The 14430-nt window shown below is 44.1% G+C and overlaps 1 long non-coding RNA gene across 1 annotated transcript in view; it reads right to left on the bottom strand.

The window, feature by feature from the left end:
- LOC311029426 overlaps positions 1–14430 on the bottom strand; it is a 41699-nt gene that overhangs the window by 18367 nt on the left and 8902 nt on the right. Inside the window, exon 2 of the long non-coding RNA XR_014598880.1 lies at positions 11890–12113. This is a non-coding gene — a long non-coding RNA (uncharacterized lncRNA). The remainder of the gene's footprint in view (positions 1–11889; positions 12114–14430) is intronic.

The following is a 14430-nucleotide window of genomic DNA, read 5'->3' on the forward strand; positions in this document are numbered from 1 at the left end:
GGTGATCCCGGTGCACAAATATGCTCAGGATTCCTCCTCACAACATGAGCGCTGCAGCATCAGAGGTCAGAGGTGATGTGCACTCTAATTTCTAATTAAATCTCAGTGTGGGAAAGTGATATGTCATTGCCCATAGGCTACCATTGACGAGGGCTCAGCTACCATGGCTTCACATGTAAAAGGATAAACCCCCCCCCGCCCGCCCCCACCTTAATACCACACCACCCCTGGACTCCAGCCACCTTGGGCTCCCTGGCTGCACCCCAAGGGAAACACTATATAAATGTCAATGTACTGAGAAGCTGCTACTGAAGGAGTCGCAGCCATCATGCGAGACAGAAGCACATGGACTTTTCAAGGAGTTTCTATTTACTCTAGCGGTGGTTCCTGGAAATGCAGCAGTGATTTAGAGCCAGATCTTCTTACATAGCCGTGGACCTGAGCTTCTGTGATATGTAACTGAAACTCTTGTTGGGTTTGCAAAATGTGCACAGCCAATCTCTGCATACACATGTAAGGGAATGATTACAGGAGGCACTCCAGCGTACAACGAAATCTCAACTCCAACAGTACACACCGCTCAGGTATCTACAACCCATTCCTCATTAGCATATGTGGCAATAAGAGTAGCAACATATCCAATATGCATGTCAATTTTTCTCTCTCTAATCAAATAGAAAGCCTGTGAAGTAAATATCTATTTCCTTACAGCCAGGCTGTTTACAACATGGGGGAGCGGCTATATAAACAGTGTGTGGCAAATGAGGAATTTCTTTTAACGTATCGGCCTTGCCAGCATATGCTAGATATAGGAAACCCATAGCGTCAGTTGCTCCATATCGGCTGCGGAGGTCAAAGGCTAGGGAAGGTCAAAGGTGTCATCCTCCTTTCTCATCATGAAGTGCATTAACATCTTCTCCCTGTCCCGTCTTATCCAGATGGCTGACCAGGCCACAGGACAGATGCCCCATTTTAAAATATCTCAGGGATTCAAAACGCACCGTCGAGAATAAATATGGCTCCATCTTTAGGACATCATATTTCAAAGGAATATTGATATGGATACGGCTGGATATATGGTGCAAAAGCACAGGCTTGTGTTTAGCATATCTTGATTGATTCTTGGTCCAATTGTGACAGCTTGCTCTCTCCGGCCTGTGTTTTTACTGCTCAACTTTTCATTCAGAGATGGAAAGGAGAGTGTTTTATGTTTTAGTGTTGCTTTGAGACTGTATGCCATAAGTGACAAATGTTATCTGTGTGGGCAGCAAGTCAAACGGGTTCAATATCTCAAGTTTGACAAACTGAAAAAATTGTGGTGTGTTCTGTCGGTTTTTTTGCCCAAGAATAAACCCAAAATATACACCAAAGAGCATAAAATTCAAGGTCATTTCATAATGTGCAGATGTCAGACATTTCCGACTACTGCGCCGCTGTTAAACTAATTGGGTCAAGTTGTTGCTATTGGCAGTAGACCATGATCCCTGCTAAGAAAAAGGCAGGGACCTCCCCAGGAGGAAGTGACCTCACTTGTGTGCCTAAGTAATTCTATCACAGAGGTCTTGGAGTGCTTGTGCATGTATGGCATTCTTCCACTTTTTTTGCACGTCACGCTATTAATGCTGTAGAAAAGTTGGCTGATTAGTTGCTTTCAAAAGAAAAAAAAATATCTCCAGAATTGTGAAAGTTAGTCCATCATCACTCAGCGTTCAACCAATGAGCGCAGCTTCTAAAGAGATGACCCCACCTCTCGGAGTCATTTTTTTATTTTTTTTATTTTTTTAACAACACCAAAAATCTTCCAGGCATGCTCGCTGTCAAAGGAATGGAACCTCTCCAAGCCAAATAGATCAGATAAAGGCACCCTGCCTGGAGCTTTGGGTTGGCCCTCATGCGGCTTCTCACATTCAGTTTGCAGAGAGCAACAGTGACTCATACACACATCCAAACACACACGCAGACAAACATATACGGCATGCTACGCTGCCTGGAGACCTCTGACTTGAACCTGCTGCTCTCACTCAGCAATACATAAATCACTGGGCTCTCAGCAGCACTGCTGGCCCTCCGTGCCATGCTGAACTTGACTCCACGGGAATAAAAGTCCGTAACTGGATACAAAAAAACTAATCCGGGCCAGAGACAATTGCTGGCATACGGAGGCCCTAGAGGTGCCGTAACAGCCCCCCCACCCCCAGGTGCTACTGGTCAGAAAACGGGGGAGACAGCGAGAATGCGAGAGGACATGAGGGAAAGGCGGCGATGAAGACGTAACCTGTCAAGTCGGCCTCGTGCCTGCTCCGCCGTCTGTTCCTGTAAATGTGGCTCTTCACCCAGCCCTCACTCTTTCAGGCAGAATGGAGGAGTTGCACGGCTCCAAAGCCCGTTTCACTCTTTGCCGTTTCATCCCGCTCTCTATCCCCCTCGGCCTTCCACACACAGATACTACAATAAGCAAAAATGTGGAGGTTGTTGATTATTTCTATTTGGTGCTACTTTATACCTCTCCTCTGCTATATTTAAGAGGGAGGTATTCCACTTTCTAATATTTTCTACTGTATTTTGCAAATTAGGTTTTTCACACAAAACACTATCAGCTTCTAAAATATGCGATGCGCATTTCGCCAAGTACCGACGCTCCCAACTCGTCACATACTGATCTCCATCAGACCCCTTTGGCAACACTTTCTTATGCAGTAGGTCGCCCAGTTTACTAGAATTTACATTGTAGTAACATGACAACACTGCCTCCGTGCCCCCTAAGATGTATGAGGCCAATACTGGAGCACAAAACTTTATTTGATTTCCCTGTTAGTCTAGTTAAGCTGTTGACAAGCCAGCACAGCAAAGGCCTTAATAACACCTTGCTGTAAATAATTCAGCAGCCCGTCCTGTAATGTGGCAGCCTCCCACGCCACTCCCCAACCGTCTAAGTGCACTCCTGCAGCAGCCCGCTCTGAAGCCTCCATCCCAGCCCCCAGTCGCGGCTACAGGCCCGACACCAGCTCCAGTAGTACAGGAATGCTTCTGTACTCTTCTGTCCTGATAGAGCGGCCACTGTGATAACATCAGGCACCAGGGCCTGCACAGCCACGGGGCTCCGAGACACACTTTTATGACTTAAGTATCCGGGACTGCTATCTGCAACCATCAGCTCAATACACCCTCATCACATACTTACACAGACAGACACACTCTCTCTCTCTCTCTATCGTACAGATGCACAACCTCACCATTTATTCTACCCCCCCACATCACATTTTGTCCACACACACACACAGCTTTTATATTCAGTGGGACAACTTTCATCTTCAAACTGTGAAGTTAGCCCTAATCCTAACCACTCAAACCTAACTTTAATTTAATCATAAACCTGACCCCGAGTCAAGTCTGTACCAGACCAAACGCTAAATTTAAACCTTGTAACCATAAACTAATGTGAGGACCATCAAATAAAACAAAAAAACATGTGGTCCTCACATAGATAACGTATACGAGCAGACGCACTATGATCAGTATAAATCAAATAGACTTCAAACTGAGTGCACCAGAGCCATATCAGCGGGAGACACGGAGGCAAACAGCAGGGTTTCTCCTGATAACACGGACTTCTTACCTGATTGGGAGCCATGCTCACTCAATTACAGTTGAATAATGAAGTTCTTCATCCACTGTTCTACTGCACATGAACAACTTTCATCACGGGTCGCACAAGCAGGACCGCTTGTAGGAGTACCTGTATGCATCTCCTCGCTTAGAAGGGCTCGACTGTATAGTCAAGTATATTCGTGATAAAACTTCAGTGATCAGGAGATGATGAGGAAAAATACTTTTTTTTTTTTTTAGGCGCACCCACTTTGCTGATGCCATACACGTGATGAGGTATCCAGATGTATCCAAGAAAGAGCCAAAGACATCCGTCACAATGCAAAGATTGATGCTTGATTTGAGGGAAACTGACTTCATACACCAGCTGCCATAAGAATGTCTATAAAAGACAGGTCTGAATTTTGAATACTTTCATCTCCAGTTCTGACAACTTTATTGCACGAACGTCATTTTTTAGGAACGGGCTTGGATTTTAGGGATATAGACAGATAAAAGGACAAATGATAACTATATAAAAAAATGTCTTCATCACAAATCAAGCTTCATGTCTTGTAAAACTGTGGCATCCAGTTAATGTAAAGTGTCGCTGCTGTTGGAGTGGAGACACCGCGGATACCCTTTACTTCCTCTTTGACCTAAAAGAAGAAAAAAAAAGGCAACCTTTTGATGGACAGCACCGCTTCACTCTTTCACGTTGATGGTCAGTCACACAAACAAAAAGGGATGAGATGAGTTTCTCAGGGGAGTGAGGATAATAAAATCAGGGCGTCTGTGTGTCCTGAGTGGGGGCCATATTTGATGCTCTAACAGAATGAAGGTCTTTGGCGGCCCCCGGACTGCCAGTCTTTTAGCTAAAGCAAGCAGATTTCTTTGAAGCCCGGCCACCTTGGCTGAAGAGCCATTACTGCCGGAGTTTTCTATACATTAACCATGCTACAGCGGCACAAGTGCATTACAGGCAGCCGCCCCAGCAGGGCCCAATTGTACTCCCTCTTGTTAAATATTATCCCAACAGAGCTTTTGATTTTATTGTCATTTTTTTTTTCTCTCCCCATAGCGCTTATCCTCCTCCCCTCCCCCGATCAGATTAGGATCGATTGCTGCATGGCAGAGCTGGCCCAGACATGAGGACCAGAACAACGCTCCAGCGCGATTGTGCTCCTCAGGCCCCGCCTTGGAGACTATTCAGGCGACTAAATAGAATGATTTGCCCTTAGATGTCAAATTTCCTCCGAGACAAGGATGTCAATACCAATTAGATTGTCTGCAGTTGCCTTAGTTACGCCAGCCTGCCCCCCGCCGCGGCCCACCCCCCAGCCTCTTTTCCTCTAAAGATACACTTGCTCTCTTTTAACATCTCACTCACATCTCTCTTTTTTTTTTTGTAGGCAGAGTGGTGGTCTCGGCACCAAGCCTTTAGCCTCAAATCAGTTTTATGGCTGGCGCTGTGCAGACATTAGGCTAACTCCATTAGCCTCTCTGAAGGAGATGGCCTGAGGGGATACTAAGGGGCCAAGATGTGACTGGGCTGGGGTGTGTGTGTGTGTGTGTGTGTGTGTGTGTGTGTGTGTGCGTGTGTGTGTGTGTGTGTGTGTGCGCTGAAAGGGTGAAGGGGTAACATTGTCTTACAGAGTCTTTTGGCATCTCCTTAAAGGTCACTGTCTGCTGGTCCGAGGAGGCAAAAGCCCACTGGAGCAAGAACATAAACAAGAAAGAGAAGTGGGCAGAAAATGGATTAATGAACAAATGTAATTAGGAGAAGGGGAGGACGGAGAGAGTGGGAGAGAGGACTCTGTCTCCACTTAGTATCGTGGCTCCTGCAGGCGCTTAAGTGCTAACATGACAAACAGATGTGGCCATGGCCGGCCAGACATAGTGCTGCACACACAAACACACCTACATATGCACAGACGGCTCCTTCACTGTCTCTTATGTCAGCTTTCTCCTTCCTCAAATGAGAAAAAACAAACAAGATAAGTTCAAGGCCAACAAGACAACCAAGTATTAGTTCGATATCCAGCAGCAGAGCAAAAGATGATCAAACAACTGCTCCGGAAAATATTCTTTATGGATAACTTTAATCACAACTTTCCACACAATTTGCTTTTTGCGTTTGGGGAATAAACATCTCTTTGAGGTTATAACAGTGATAAGTAAACAATAATAAGTTAGAAGTAAGAGATGTTACAAGTTTTGAAGTTAAAAGAGAACTTTCACAAGTGTCTGATATATTCAGAAACAGATGCTTTACACTATAATATACTACCATACACCAGAACCCGTGACCTTATGTTTTTCAGCCTTTGATCAGTCACGTCCGTCCCGTGATCCGGAGCGCTGTGTTCTTTACTCAGCTGTCCACCACTTATAGCGTTAGTGTCACCTTGTCTGGAGTCCATCATTAAACTGCTGTCGGTGTGTTTTTATTTTAAAAGCACGACGGCTATTTTTGATTCAACTGACATTCAGAGAAAAGTTTTCACACAGAATTTTTTTTCTACATTAAACGTTTGTGTCGCGATGAGTGGCATATATATAACTTCCCTTCTGTTTTGGTTGACATCGTCATTACAGGAATATATGAAACCTTATACTTTCTTTTCCAGGTTTCAATTAGCATCTAAAAGACACCATTAACTACTGCAATTGACTAAATCAATACCTTCCCAGAAAGCATCCAAATCGGCATAAGATGTAATCAGGTCAGTTTTCAGTCCTCTGCCGTGAGTACACATCATATCTTACAATGAATAACTATTACAATGTTTTTCAAATCAATAGACTTCAACCTGAAAAACTGGTTGAAATGTTTGTGATATAGACAAAACAAAACGATTGTTATGCAGCCCAGTCTTCATGTGGAAGGCGCTCTGTGCACAAGCGGCAAACGCTAATGCGAGCCATGAACCGGGGCTACAAAGCCTCTTTCAATACCTTTCCCCCCTCTCCTTGGCGAGGGCGCACAATCAATTCAGCGGCGAGGAATGGAAACAGGACTTGCATTTTGAAGTTGGTTTAACCTTGCAGTGACACCTATTGCAGATGCTTTGAAATGGTTTGCGAAGAATAGTTTCCGCATGGTGGGATCTGTAATTAGGCGGCACATCTGCACCGGCAGCAGCACCCCAGCATCCCCCTCAGCCTTCGAAAATCTGGCGTGCCCAGAGCTCGCTGTTTGGTTGGCGGCCAACACAAACAGTTCCCGCTGCATGAATGTGAATCGTTTTATAAGATGCATTTCAACCGAGGCAATTAGATGGATTTCAACTGTGAATGGTTCAAGAGTACAGTGCATCCGACTTTCCCAGTAGATAAGAGGAGGGACGGGCCGAGAGAGAGAGGGAGAGACAGAGAGAGAGAGAGAGAGAGAGAGAGAGAGAGAGAGAGAGAGACAAGTGACAGGACACGTTGAGCAAAGGGAAGAGACAAAGAAGGAGGGAAACAGCGAGGACGATGAAAGAAGGGGAGGAGAGACAGTGACAGCCATGAGACAGAAATTTACAACCAGATCATCAATTAACCACTCCAATCACAATGGATCAAGCCATTAAATGTGCATTTCTTTCAAACGACCTCCTGGCTGACAACGACTACAGATCACGAGCTAGTATTGATGGCCGCTGGAACACTCCGCAGTCCCAAAGTCTGAGAAGTTCACTGTTTGTCAGTTAATTCGGCACATGCGGTCAGAAACAAAACAAATGTCCGCCCTCTCAACTTACGTCTCATTAAATGCAATTCCGTTATTTCAAGCTGCAAGACTGATGTCTCGTGCTCTCGAGTTGGCATGTTTACCTTGCTCTCGTTTTTCTTGCGCTGAATAAGCACAGAATGTGACCATTAAATATATTGCTGATGGAGAGACAAGGGGATGGAGACATCAATATTAAAGTGAGCCGGGGGTTCAGTCGGACTGCCAGCTGTTACGGGCTATCCCTGGGTGACTTCATATCCGGGTTAGATAAAGACTATAAAATTAATTGCCATGTAAAGTTATGAATAAAAGCACTTAACATCGTTTATGTGCATGTTAATGATCACGCAATTGTCGTATGTTATATCACAATCCACTAATGCTCTGTGAGACCAAATGCTTTTAATTTTCCATACACTTATCTCACTAAATCTATTCAAAGTTGGACGAGAAAAAACATGATATTAACTTCCCCATTATCATAGCAATTAGCCTCTGTCTAATGAAAAAAACATGTGAAACAAAAGGACCTTAGGACATGGCATACTCTATAAAATCCTACTTTCAGCACCTCTGAAATTAGACCTAAAGTCCCCCAGAGGGGCTATTAGACGATAAATCCCTGTCATTGACCAGGTTCTGCCCTCGTGACTGACGTCCCGACCCCCTTTGAAGTCCCGCGCCACGACAACACCAGCGCCGCTTCCTCTCCCCTGGAAAGACTAAACACTGAGTTGCCCCTACTAGGACACCAGAAAAGAGCAGGCGAGCGTTTAAGGGAGGAAAGGGGACCCACAACATTCAAAACGAGCCAGATGTTTGCGTCCCATGTTAACATGTGGAGACATGCGCTCGCCGTGGGCCTGCATTAATGAAGGTAGAGATCCAACTGGGGGGGGGCAGCTGATAGGCAATGGGGATGCTGTGTGATAGGCCGTGGCACATACACACACTCACCCGGTCACATGTGCTAGCAATAAGTTAGCCTCGCCGCCACTCTGGTGAGACAAACAGATGGAACTGGGCTGAGGCTCTGTAGCTGAGACGGGAAGATTTCCCGTTTCAGCGAGAAAGGGAAGAAGGAAAAGTCAGAGAAACGACTTTTATGCTGCTGTTTGATTACATCGAGGAACTTCTGCTAATTCATTCAGCAACAGAGCACTTTTATTTTTTTTTTTATTATGTTGCTAAAACTAACAGACATCAAAAACAAACACAAATAAGTTACTCCAAATATGTTGCAGCTGGTGGTGTGACACATGTTTTTATATCATTTTTAATTATATAACTTTTTTAGACACACGATTGTACCAGACATTTTATCTGGGTATTGATAGTTTTAGTAAAAACATGACTTGAACTAAAGGATTACAGTATTTTTTTCTCAAAATGATTAATAATTAAATATACTAAATGCATTTTTCTAATTGCAGTGGCAAAATTAGAATAAAATAGCATAACATAAAAACAATTTGGGCAATAAAAACTTCAAATGCAGTAGAAAATTAAAAAAAACTTCTAAAGAATTTTTATAAAATTGTACAGTAATTAATTTATCTTAATATGATTCAGACAGACATTTGATTGTGTGCCATCGAGCATCACTATCACAGTGCTCACGATTAAAAATCTACACTTATTTTGTGTAGTGACGTACTTCTAGGTTCTAGGCTCTTTAAAAAAAAGAGTTGCCTTTTAAATCATGATGCTATTTTATGGGCAATAATTACGCTAAGCACAATGGTAAGTGAAAAGTGAATTGAAAGACATTTAGCCACAAATTAAATCATTCATTTCCACGTTATTATGTATGTGTTGTCAGCAACTAACTAATATTATGTGCCTTAACAACTGACTTTGTGGCTGGCATGACTGAGGTACTCGCCCTCCCGCATGCCTGTCTATCCCTTCTTTGTTAGACTTGTTGTGTTAACCGTTAAGAGGAGGATTACTGAGCTGGTATTGTGTTGGCTGCAACAGTTTGTGTCTTTGGTTGTGTGTTTGGATTGTACCACAGCAGACAGCGGCGCATGTCAGAGACACTTAAGAGTAAACCAGGGATCAGTACATGGAAGTAACAGCAAGTACACCGTCTCCGTCATGGAGGTATCGCTCCCGTGCAAAGCATGCAAAATATACACATGACGAAGCTCTCCGCATAAAAGTGAGTTATGTCAACAGGAGAGGAATAACCGTTCAAAGATATTAGCATTTCAAAAGGAGAGTCGAAAGAACCGTACAAGCGAGGGAGCGAAGACGGGAAAGGGGGAGAGAGAGTGAGGGGGTGAATGGAAACGTAAAGATTGCGAGGAATGCTATCGCGTGAACTGTAAATGAACCCCTAAACCCGACTCTCCACCTGACAAAATCTGTTCTTTGCCCTGACACACAACCACAGAGCGCTCGCAGCCAGGAATGCCATGTTAACGTCACAAATGCCTCGAAAAAAAAAACATTTCCATCCCACGAGAGGCTGCGGAAATATCATACAATCCAATAATTGAGGATCTTTATACGCTCAATATCCCATCATCCTGCACGAGGGAATATTTGCAAGCATGATATCTGAAATGTGCTCTAAGGTCTCATAAGGGACGTGTTCCTATTCTGGAAAACAACAACGGGATAAAAATATCACTCAATAACAAAGAGATGAAAAAAAGACTCTTCTGGGATATTACTCACAATTACATGTTTTTTTTATTATGCTTAATTTGTACTTAATGGCCCGAACACACAGCCTAAAAATACCAATAGTCGTAACATTTTGTGACGGTCTGACAACATGGAGTTTAACACCTCCGTGGTATGTAACCACGCTCGGCTTTCAGATCCCTCCTCAGCTGTCATCAGTGACACACTTTGCATTAAAACGGTCACCGGACTGACGTAATGATAACCACCGTTGCATGGTTAGAATGGTATTTAGGCGCCTTAATGCCCTGTTTGTTTTCCAATGTGCCCTCCCTGTGGTGATTGCAATCCACTGAGGGTGTGTTGAGTGCTGTGAACGGTGTGTTTTTGTCTGTGTGTGTGTGTGTGTGTTCGGAGACACTCCCTCTCCTGAGCTGGGCAGGTCTTTTTTCTGTGTGTGTGTGTGTGTGTGTGTGTGTGTGCGTCTCCCTCCTTCATTCAGTCTCTCACTTTCCCCTCACTCGTTCTTTTCTTTCCCTTTTTACTTCCCCTCTTAATGTCTGCTTGTTTCCTCCTCCTCCTTTCTTCTGCCTCTCTCCTCCCACCGGGGCTGTGTGCATTCCTGCCAGGAGGGGCGGAGGTGTCTGTGATCCGGGCTCGATAAGGACCAGGCCTCCCCTCCTTGCTGTACCCTCCCTCATGTTCACCCTCACCCCCTCCCTGGGAAAATGGGTGCACCCTCCTCCCTGGCAGGACACTGGCTCCCCTTTGAGTGTGCTGCCAGCCGTGGCAGCAGAGACTTAACATGATTTGTTTGTCTGCCGCTGCCTGTTTGCACCAAACCCCAGCGCCAACCCCCATTACTCCTGCCGGAGATCCAGAGGGCCGGTTAGCTGGTACAGATCTGGCATGAGGCTTCTGGAGGCCGGGGGCGGAGGGTTAAAGGGGTGTTAAAGAGGGCGAGGTAGGGAGAGGTGGGGGATGTGGGGTGAGACCTAGGTTAAAATGAGTTTGGAATATGAGCCACAGACTGGAAACGTTCAACATTTTCCTTAAAAATAAGTGCAGTGGGCTGGAAAGAGCGTTTGTGAGAGATAACAGGAAAACATTCCCATACACAAACACAAAAAAATGATTTCACTAATCACTCAGTTTGCAAAAAAGGTTGAGGGTTTTCCCATTCTTTCTTTTTTTTTTTTTTTCCTGGTGTTTTGTAATTGGCTCGCTTCCTGGTTCAGTGGCGGACAGCAGGCACAGCAGCGGCTGCCCAGTCGGGCCATTGATCTTTCATCAGCCCATAGAGTTAAAGCTGAAGGCATGAGGGAGAGGCTGGGGAGTGCAGCCTCTCTTTTTTATGGCAGCCCGCTGGAGCCTGCCTAGGATTGTTCCCTGTTTCCTCAGATTGTTTTTCATTTAGTCAGGGTGCAGCGCCGTGCCGCTCTGAGGAGGTGAGGTGAAGTGTCGCAGACATTTAGGAGAGCACGTAACAGCCACGATCTGGGTAGGTGGATACAATGGTATAGCAGGGCTTGTTTGCTGATAACATTTTAGTTTCTGCATGTGACAGTGTGTGTGAGTGTGTTTGGTGTTTTTGTCTTAAAGTGTGTTGTCAGTGATTCTGTGTGTTTCTCCCCGTTCCACAGCACGGATTAAATTACCTGTTGGCCTGTGATTAGGAAGGCAGTTGATCTGGAGCCTAACAAGTGATTACTGTAAACACGTGAGTGTATTTTTGAGTGGGAACTGTTTCTTGCCTAAAAGAGTGGCAGTGAACTGAAGCAGCAGCATCACTAATTTAGTGGAGAGAGAGAAACATTAAACTGTTGATAATATTTCTCCATAGACTCCCAGACTATTAATCAAACCATTTTACATTAAGAAGAAGAGAGAGAGAAAAAAAATAGCAAGAGCTCTTAACGCAAATCAAATTTCACTTAAGGGGCTAAAATTACCTTCATCTATTTGCATGAAAGCCATGGCAGTGGTCAAGACCTCCATGTGATATCCAATCAGAGGGTCTGATCACTATGTGGGTGTGGTCCGCTGTATCCCCAACAGTATTCCATTGATCCGAGCTCCGGCGCTGAGCTGCAGCAGTGGAGCAGCAGGCCCTGAACTTGGTCATCTAACTGATATGTGATATTAGGATCCTTCTTCAAGGCAGCTCCATGGGGATCTGGTCAGAGAAAGAGAGAGAGAGGGGGGGAGAGAGAGAGAGAAGAAACAGACTTCAGATCAGCAGATCAATTTTCACTGGACCTTGAATATTTCATGTCGGGGAGTCTTACAGCAGAAACACAGATGGGCTACATAACTGACCGGCAACCATGTCCAGTCACACACACACACACCTGATCACACACCTGATTTTGCACTATAAATACACACATGTAACCTGATAACGCCACAAGTTTGGACTTATTTGTACAAAAAACAAATGTCATGTTTCCCGTCTGATCCGAACATACCAAACAACATAACATCGTTCATCATAATGCTACAAAAAGAATAAATCTGTTTGTAGTGTGTGACAAGAAGTTTCCATGGGAAGATGTTGCAGAGGCACACACACATACACACACACACACACACACACACTTCACCCTAAGGGCCGGGTTAGGGGAATCATGTCTGGATCATGTTTCTAGTCCCAGCGAACATGTGGTCGATGTAAGGCTGATACTGACTCAGCCCTGGTCCAAGAAGTGGACACAAAGGATGACATGCTCTTAAAGACAGCAGAGATATGCCTTCGTTCATATGGGAAATTATTTGTTAATTCATATATTTGTATTATCTTCACCTACGATCCTTTGACATTTCATTCCCACTAAATCGGTGCAGCATCATCACATTTTAGAAGAGAATTATAAAGAAAACTCAGTGCCCCGTGTAAAATGGACAATAAATCTACCCAGAAGTGTATCGGCGCTAACAATACAACGGGATGCTTCGCTCTCACAGCAATAACCCACACCTGACCCCTAAACCCTCACCCACAGAAAGGATGTTGTTTCACCGACTGTCTTCAAATACTTTCCTCTCGGAAAGACATCAGTGAAACCAGAGCTTGTCAGGCCCTGTATTTGTTTATTAAGCATGCTCTTGGACTGGCTTACTCCCAAGATGGCTGTAACTGAGAGATTTGTTCATGTAGACATTAGGGCTGGCTATCAGTGGTGAATTATTTATTGAAAAAAATCTTCCCTTCCTTGACGGATGAGAGAATATGTGGGGCTGCTCACCGACTCTTCCATAGATTAGAGGACTGATGAAAACATTGTTAGGCACACAGTGACAATGATCTCTATTTCTGGAAAATACTCCCAAATATATTGAGAGGGAAGGTGTGGTTACATGACCTGGAGCGAAATAAAATATGCAACACTTCTGCCATATCACATCAGTACTAGAAAAGAGAAAATAATCAGATGTAAAGGAAACATTTTAATGACTTTAGTAGAATAATAGGTATAAATACTGAAATGTTAACTAGTTATGTGCCTTTCCAAACAGCTCATTATTTCTTAACTCTCTTGTCAGTGCCTTCTTAAATGTTTGAATGATGTATTTTCATCAACGCTGTCTTCTGCAATAAATACGATAAACTCCCCTGTATATATTCTCACTGACAGGAATGTCAGGGATTCCACGGGGAAGAAGCGGCGGTTGTGAAGCATGTGCTGATACCGCCGAGACCCCCCAACCCCTGTTTAGAGCAACAATAAAAAGATACAACCCCCCCCCCCTCCAAAAAAAAAAAGGACACGAGTCACACTGAATCAGACAACTAGAAATTCAGTTAGCGTGGACATTTTTCCTGCCAGATTTAAATCACAATGATTTGTTCTAATCATAATAAATCACATTTGGTCATTTTCCCTGCCAGCTTTATTATGTTAGTTTTTGTAGTCTGCAGCAGTGAAAGAAAAAGAGACAGGCAGAGGGCCTGGCTATTGTCATTCAATGGCCGAGCCATTTTGGAAATCACCGCTCTCGATTTGCCCCCCCTCCTCTGTATTCCCTTATGGCTGCACTAGATTGAAGGTTTCCTTTTATAATTCTCCAACTTGCACATACACCAAGGACCCCCGCCCCCCCTCCTCAGAAGAAGAATACACATGTCAAAGGCTGGGTTGAATGAGTTTATGATGGAAGTAAAAGATGATGAGCGATGGTTAACTTTCTAATAAAAAAAAAAAAAAATCTGCAACAACAGGATACATTAAACTATTTAACCCTCCAGAAAACACAAGTTGGGATGTCTCCAGATAATTTACTGCTGGAGACGTCTATATATTGGTTAAAGCTAAAAGCGGCTCCATTACCAGAGGGGACTAATAATCGTGATCTATGCCTGCTCACTCAGCAAATAATCAATCGTGCTTATTTAGTGTGATTAAAGTGGGATTTTGCTTGAACAAGCCGTTGTCATACACACGGAGGGGCATATTTAAGCCAATATTATACAAAATCTGGGTGACATTATCTCT

This window comes from Eutrigla gurnardus (genome assembly GCF_963514095.1).
Source record: "Eutrigla gurnardus genome assembly, chromosome: 19".
In the NCBI taxonomy this organism is placed as follows: Eukaryota; Metazoa; Chordata; class Actinopteri; order Perciformes; family Triglidae; genus Eutrigla; species Eutrigla gurnardus.